This window comes from Akebia trifoliata, chromosome 8, assembly GCF_017979445.1.
Source record: "Akebia trifoliata isolate Shusen 1 chromosome 8, ASM1797944v1, whole genome shotgun sequence".
In the NCBI taxonomy this organism is placed as follows: domain Eukaryota; kingdom Viridiplantae; phylum Streptophyta; class Magnoliopsida; order Ranunculales; family Lardizabalaceae; genus Akebia; species Akebia trifoliata.
In genome coordinates this window covers 36,980,087-36,987,864 of record NC_141382.1, presented here as the reverse complement: position 1 = coordinate 36,987,864, position 7,778 = coordinate 36,980,087, and the positions used below count along the sequence as shown (strand labels likewise).

Genomic DNA, 7,778 nt, shown 5'->3' with positions numbered 1-7,778 from the left:
ACATTTTGTTTAGTTGGGTTGACATCTAAATTCCATTTTCAGGGATCGTATTCATTTTTCTTTCATTGATGGTCATCTTGACCTCCCTTGATGTTGCCTCCTTTGTGATCTTTTTTAATCCTGACTGGCATCTCAGTATCATATGGTTTGGTTGATTCTCACCATGAGTATTTCCTTGGCAGGAACCAATCAGTAGTTGGTTCCTATCTCTTTGTATGTTTTCCATTTATGACAGGCATAGAAAAACTTTCTTTTGTTCCATAAAATTGCTAACTTTTAAATTATATCATCTTTTATTTATTTACTTACAAAGGCCTTGCTTAATCTTCTCTTATCTGATCACAATGAATTTTTTTTGTTTTTAAAACTCAGGTCATTACCCTGGATATGGGTCCTACTTGTTTCTGGTACAAAATATCATGGAGAGTTTGAGGAAAGGTTAAATAAGCTGATGGAAGAAATTGAACAAAATGATGAGCTAATACTCTCTATTGATGAGTTCCACACTTTAATTGGAGCAGCTGAAGGTGCTATTGATGTTGCTAACATCTTGAAACTAGTTCTTGCAAGAGGCGAACTATAGGTAACTCATCTTTTTCGCATGCAAATCTGATCTACTCCATCTAATGTATGTGTCCATTGTTAAACATGATGAACTGGCCAGATTGGCATATTGAAAAATAAAAAAAATCACATTCACTAATCGGCAAAGTTTTGAATTTTCTGATCAAATAGGCAAAATATGTCTATTGTTTATGATAAGGAATATAATCTTTGTTGTGTCACTTTTCGATAGCTAAATAGGTTGTAGATATACATTAACAGAAATTATTTTTATAGGTGTTCTGCATGGCATAAAGATAGGCTAAATCTTCAATACATTACTTGAGGAAACCTTTCATCATCATAAGAATGAGAGCAAAGTGGGCTTACTATATTTAGGTGGACTGACCTGTTACAGTTGCTTGGAGTCACATTGAATTCGCCAATTTGACTATGAACCTATCTAACTTCGTTATCTGACTCGTTACAGTTGTTTGTGAAATGGAACGGGGAATGATTGCAATTTCATTTTGTATATACTATCTGGACTTGTGTCCAATCTTTACTTCATTTCTCAGGTACTAAAGTTTTATATCTTTAGTTGGAAATCAGAGTTTTCTACTACAGTTTTAACATTTGAATTTTTTTGAAATATGTGATAACCATCTATATCTATGCAGTTGTTAGACAAGAGGTACAGTAAGTAATTTCCTTGTGAATTTGTTGGGTAAGTGGCAGGAATCTGATTACGGTGGTCAGTTTGTTCTTGTCGGTTGTTAACAGTGTTTGAAAACCACCACACATGGAGTGGTGAAAGCTTCCCATATTTATTCTGTTACAGACTGTACATATAAAAGGAAATTAAAATAACTGGAAAGAATCAACAGAAAATCAGCTCCTTAGATTAGGGGTCAATGGATGCACATATGGAAGGCCTTTGATTTGCTAAGCCTTTGATTAAGGCAGAGAATCCTCAACACCCCCCTGCAAGCTGAGCGTCGGATTTGAATAGACGTGGAGCTTGGATCGAAAAAATTGAAATAGGGGCCTAGGCACACTTTTGGTGAAGATGTCGACAACCTGTAAGTGAGATGGCACATACTGGATGCGGAGTTTGCCCGCGACAACAAGTTCTCGAAGAAAGTGATAATCTAACTCAACATGCTTGGCCCACTTGTGAGACACGGGGTTAGAGCTTAAAAAAATGGCACTTTTGTTGTCACATAACAGAAGAGGCTGTTGTGGAAGAGAAATCCTGAGGTCACGAAGGAGATGCGTGAGCCAAAGAAGTTCGGTGGTAGTGAAAGCTAGGGCACGATACTCAGACTCGCAACTAGAACAAGAAACAGTTGGTTGCTTCTTGGCACTCCAGGAAACTAAGTTGTCGCCAAGGTAAATAGAGTAGCCAGAGGTAGAGCGACGAGTGTTAGGACATCTTGCCCAGTCAGCATCAGAGTAAGCAACTAAAGCACCAAGAGTAGTAGATGGATGAAAAGTGAGGCCAAAATGTAGTGTGCCCTTAACATAGCGAAGAATGCGCTTGACAGCAAGGAAATGGTCTTCAGTCGGAGAGTGCAAAAATTGGCTGACAGAGTTGACAGCGTAAGCAATATCAGGACGCGTGATAGTCAAATACTGGAGAACACCCACAAGAGATCGGTAAAGAGTAGGATCTGAGAACAGAGGACCATCAGAAGATAGGTACTGAGAGACAACCATGGGGGTGTGAACAGGCTTGCTGTCAAGTAACTGAGCTCGCGTGAGAATGTCCCGTGCATATTTTAGCTGACTGATAAAAAGACCATCAGTGGTTGATGTAGCTTCTAAACCAAGGAAGTAACTGAGAGAACCCAAGTCCTTAGTAGCGAACTCAGAATTAAGCTTATGAGTAAAGCTGTCGAGAAGAGAGGAGTTGTTGCCTGTAATAATGATGTCATCAACATAAAGAAGCAAATAAATAATGTCAGACTGCCTATGAAAGACAAAGAGTGATGTGTCGGCACGACTGCAATAAAAACCAAGTTGAATGAGGAAAGAGCTAAATCGCTGAAACCAAGCACGAGGGGCCTGTTTGAGGCCATAAAGAGCTTTCTTCAACTGACAAACATGATTGGGGTAGCGAGGATCAATATACCCAGGAGGTTGTTCCATATAGACTTGTTCAGTAAGATGACCATTGAGAAACGCATTCTTGACATCAAGTTGGCGGAGAGGCCATTTGTTGGTCACAGCAAGAGAGAGTACAACACGGACAGTGGTAGCCTTGATAACAGGGCTAAAGGTTTCAATGTAGTTGAGACCAGGTACCTGTGTATAGCCCTTGGCAACAAGGCGGGCTTTTAGACGCTCAATAGATCCATCGGGCAAGTATTTGGTCCTAAACACCCATTTGGAACCCACAATGTTGGTATTGGCAGGTCGAGGAACCAAAATCCAAGTACGATTATTTTGCAAGGCTCGAACTTTTTCATCCATGGCAGCAAGCCAATTAGGATTTTTAGCAGCAGATTTGAATCCTTTTGGCTCAGTGGATGTAAGGAGAGCGGAGAGAAGATCAGAGGATCCCAAGAGAGCAATATTCGCCGGGTGGCGAGGTTTGAAAATACCAGCTTTGGCTCGTGTAAGCATAGGATGAGAAACCATCGAAGTTGTCACAACAGGAGTACTGATAAGCGGCTCGATGGGTAGCTCGAGAGAATCTGGGCTGGGATCCAAATGCGACGAGGATGGACCTGCAAGAGAATCATTTGCCTGCAAAGACTCATCCACTGAATCAGTACAAATACCACACGGGTTAGATCCGGATTGTGCAATTTGTCGAGAATGGAGTGTAGGGGAAGATGGGAGCATTTCTGTAGGGGTTAGACTAGGTTCCAAAAAATTTGAAAATTGAAGGGAGGATATGGGATGAGCCTGGGATGTATTTAGGAAGGGAAAGTGGGTCTCATCAAATTGAGCATGTCGGGTGATATATATCCTAGCGGTGGTGGGGTCAAGACAACAGAACCCTTTGTAAGAGGAGCTGTATCCCAAAAAAATGCAAGGAATGCTACGGGGGGAAAATTTGTTAGGCATATAATCACGTAAACAAGGATAAACACGACAACCAAATGGATGAAAATTTTCATAATTTGGGGATGAACCATATAGAAGCTCAAAGGGGGACTTACCTCCAAGAAGTGGGGTGGGCAATCGGTTGATGATGTAAGCTGCAGTGCTAAAGGCGTCAACCCAGAAGCGAGGAGAAGTGTGAGAATGGAAAAGCAATGCTAAGCCAGTCTCAGTCACATGACGATGTTTCCTTTCAGCACGACCGTTTTGGGCGGGAGTATATGGACAAGAAAGTTGATGATGAATGCCAGAGGTATGAAGATGGGTTTTAAAACAGTTGCTAGTAAATTCTGTACCACCATCACTTTGAAAGATTTTGATACGAGCAGAATGTTGATTTTCCACAAATTTTTGAAATTGAATAAAGGTATCATAGAAGTCAGATTTTAATTTCAACGGATAAAGCCAAGTGAAACGAGAATAATCATCAATGAATAAAACATAGTAGGCAAAACCTAAATTGGATTTTACGGGTGAAGGGCCCCAGATATCACAATGGATAAGATCTAACACATTAGACGACCTATGTTCATTACGTGAATAAGGTAAACGATGATTCTTTGCAAGTTGGCATGTATCACATAATTTGGGAGATGGCAATAAAGAGGTAAGATAAAGTTGTCCTTTTTTATTTAAAAAAGAGATAACAGAATGATTTACATGTCCAAGGCGAGCATGCCATAAATCATATGAGGCATGAAGAGATTTATTTTTAAGGACAGAAATAAAAGCGGAATTTCCGCGCTCTAGCACATATAGGCCTCCATCGCGTTTACCGGTTGCCACCACCCTTCCCATTTGGCGATTCTGAATGGTGAAAAAATTATTAGTAAATGTAACTGATAAAGGAAAATCATGAGTTAATTTACTAATTGACAAAAGATTTTTAGTGAGGTGAGGGACAACCAAAACATCTAACAAATGAAGATCTTGGGAAGGCGATATTTTACCGGTGTGGGTAATAGGTAGGGATGCACCATTCCCTACAATCACACAATCCTTACCCGTATAGTTTTTGGACTGGTCCAAAGTGGAGTGGGCTGGAGTCATGTGGGCCGAAGCCCCTGTGTCCAAGAACCAATCTGAAGCTTCATTTTCAGCCAAGGAACATGAAGCGTTGAAGGCTTCTGCAAGTTGCGCAGATGGTTCATGCTGATGCCGATCATATCGTTGCCGGCACCGATCAGCATAGTGTCCTTCCAAGCGAAAAATCTGGCATCGTGGTGGACGGCGGCCTTGAGTGGATTGGTTACGACCTTGTCTGTGATTGGAGGTATTGCTGCGGGAGCCATTTGTGCGGCCATGACCATGGCGAGAGAAGCCACCCCCGCGATGAGAAGAGATCCGGTTAGCGGTGAACGCTGCAGCTGATGGCGCCGGAGTTTCTAGAGAATTTTGAAAGAGTTCCAAACTCTCAGCTTTGGATACAAGATCTGGGAAGCAGGGGAGAGGCGTTTGTGCCATTTGGGCAGTAGAGAAACTGGAGAAATCAGGCCCTAGACCACGAAGAAACCAATGAACTTTGTCGGTTCCATCAACAGGGCGACCAATGGCGTGAAGCTGATCACAGAGGGCCTTAAAGGCACGGGCGTAGGCAATGACTGGGCGGGTGGCACGCTTCATTAACTGAAGGTCATCTTTGAGGCGAATTTCACGGGCTTTAGAGCGGTGGCTGAAAGTGTTTTCCAGGGCAGTCCAGACCTCGCGGGATGTGGAGAGGCCGACAGCTTCAGCCATGGCTTCTTCTGTGAGAGAGGAGAGGAGAAGATTGAGAAGGCGCTGATCGGTTGCTTTCCATTCCAGGTGTTTGGGATTTGGTGTCTGAGAGGTGGGAGGATCAAATGGAGGTGGAGGCACAAGGGTACCATCCACATGACCCAGCAGATCTTGGCTCTCAAGAAGTGGAAGAAGTTGGCTCTTCCATAAGAGATAGTTGGAGGATGAAAGTTTGATTGTAACCATGTGAATCATGGTGTTGAAGGGAAGGAGGGTGGGAGAAGAATTAGAGGCCATTGAGGATCAATGCTCTGATACCATAACAGTGTTTGAAAACCATCACACATGGAGTGGTGAAAGCTTCTCATATTTATTCTGTTACAGACTGTACATATAAAAGGAAATTAAAATAACTGGAAAGAATCAACAAAAAATCAGCTCCTTAGATTAGGGGTCAATGGATGCACATATGGAAGGCCTTTGATTTGCTAAGCCTTTAATTAAGGCAGAGAATCCTCAACAGTTGTTTGGCGTACTCTCTTTTAGTTTGGAGATTATTGGTGGCAGGACCACAAATTAATTGCACTCTCATTCCAGTATTCAATCTTTGTAGCCAATCCTTTCCATGCATTGTTCTATCTCGTGTTTATGCTGTAAGCTTGTACTTTGTTATCAAAAACATAATTTGGGGTTTCTGAGTCGTCTGCTAGCGATGTGGCTAAACAACTCAAGGTATTCTCATATTTTACCTTTACTAATGTTAGAATTCATTCATTTGATTGTTTATGAAGATTATGTGAAACATCATTCAGTACTTGTTTGGTATAGTTTTTTGTGGGAAGGGATTATTAATGTAGATCATGTTACCACTTCTCTATGCTATAGTCATACGTAGAATGGCTCTATGGAACCCAATGATTAGGATTAAAAAAATCAAATGAAAAGATTACATGTATAGGTTGGTACAACAAATGCTCTCCCAAGATAAAAAAATTACTTACCCATATCGACAATAGTGCAAAACTCTTGGAGACAATGCCATGCCATTTCCATATTTGGTTCAACAGAATTCCTGCTCTCTGTGTTTTAACATACTCAGAAGATATAATCTTTGTTTGATTCAAAACGTATAAAGTTTCTAATGAATGTTTTAGAAGAGATGAACCCCCCTTTGAAGGTTAAGGGATATCATTTCCAAGTTTAAAACATACATGCAAATACTTGAAATAGAAGTGTTGTAGACAAGGAATATGGATCTACAGTGTGATCACATTCCCCTCGATATTATCAAATTCACTATTCGTTATGCTCTCCGTGGATAAGCCTGGAATCTTTGTTTATCCATGCATGCATAGCTTGCATATGCATATGGTTTTTATCAGCAGAGTGGTATAAGCCCTAGCTTGCAATAATCTTCTTTAGCTATAATAGTTGGACTGTCACTACAACATTTTAGGTTTTTAGCGGGGGTCAAAAACCACCCCAAATACCAACAAACCGCCGCTATTATTAATAGTAGCCCATATGGGGCCCTATAGTGGCGGTCAAAAACCGCCGCTAATTATTGTATTACCGTCGCTATAGATACAAGTGAGTCCTATAATGACGGTCAGAAATCGCCACTAGTAGTGTATTATCGTCGCTATAGATATGAGTGAGATCTATGGTGGTGGTTAAAAACCGCCGCTAATTAGTTTTTTACCATAGCTATAAATACAATTTTGAATGCTTATAATGGCGGTAATGGCCACCGCTAATAAGATTTTTTTTTGTTTTTAATTTCTTTATTTTAAAATTATTTGTAATTAAATACCTATTTTTATACAACCTGTCAATTAAACACAATTACTTAGTAAATCAAATTAGTTAAAAGACAAGTATAACAAAATAATAAGTCGATTGAATTAAGAGTCAATGCTTATAAATCCATGTCTGTAAATTGATACCAAAATGTCTCAACCAAAACATTCTAAAATAGAATGAAACTTCAAACCATGGGCTACGACCAACCCAAAATAAGAACAATTTAGATCTACCAAGGTGGGATAAGTGTAAGGTATAACTTGATCTCAAATCTAAAACTGATTTGAGCATTTTGATCTTTAAATCAATCTATAAAATGGAATAATTAAGATCGATTTGATCTCCAATCAAACCAAAGTGGAAATCGCTATTTGATCACAAATCAATATGAAGTCTTAAATCAAGTGAAAACCATTTGATTAAATCGAATGAGAAGATACATAGGGAAAGAGACGAAGAAGAAGATACCTGTTAGAAAGAGCAGATTTCCACCATTAATTCTGAAAACCCTAGAATCGTAGCTGGAAAGGAGAGGAGAAGATACAGAGAGCAGAGAGAGAGATAATTTCGGCCATTTTGTTTAAAACATTTGATTAAGTTGAATG

The 7,778-nt window shown here is 40.1% G+C and overlaps 1 long non-coding RNA gene across 1 annotated transcript; it reads left to right on the top strand.

Moving 5' to 3' along the window:
* LOC147396654 (uncharacterized) lies at positions 1-1,315 on the top strand. Its single transcript, XR_015181002.1, has 3 exons — positions 1-583; positions 841-942; positions 1,034-1,315. It is a non-coding gene; the product is annotated as an uncharacterized LOC147396654 (long non-coding RNA).
* The last annotated feature ends 6,463 nt before the right edge of the window (positions 1,316-7,778 follow it).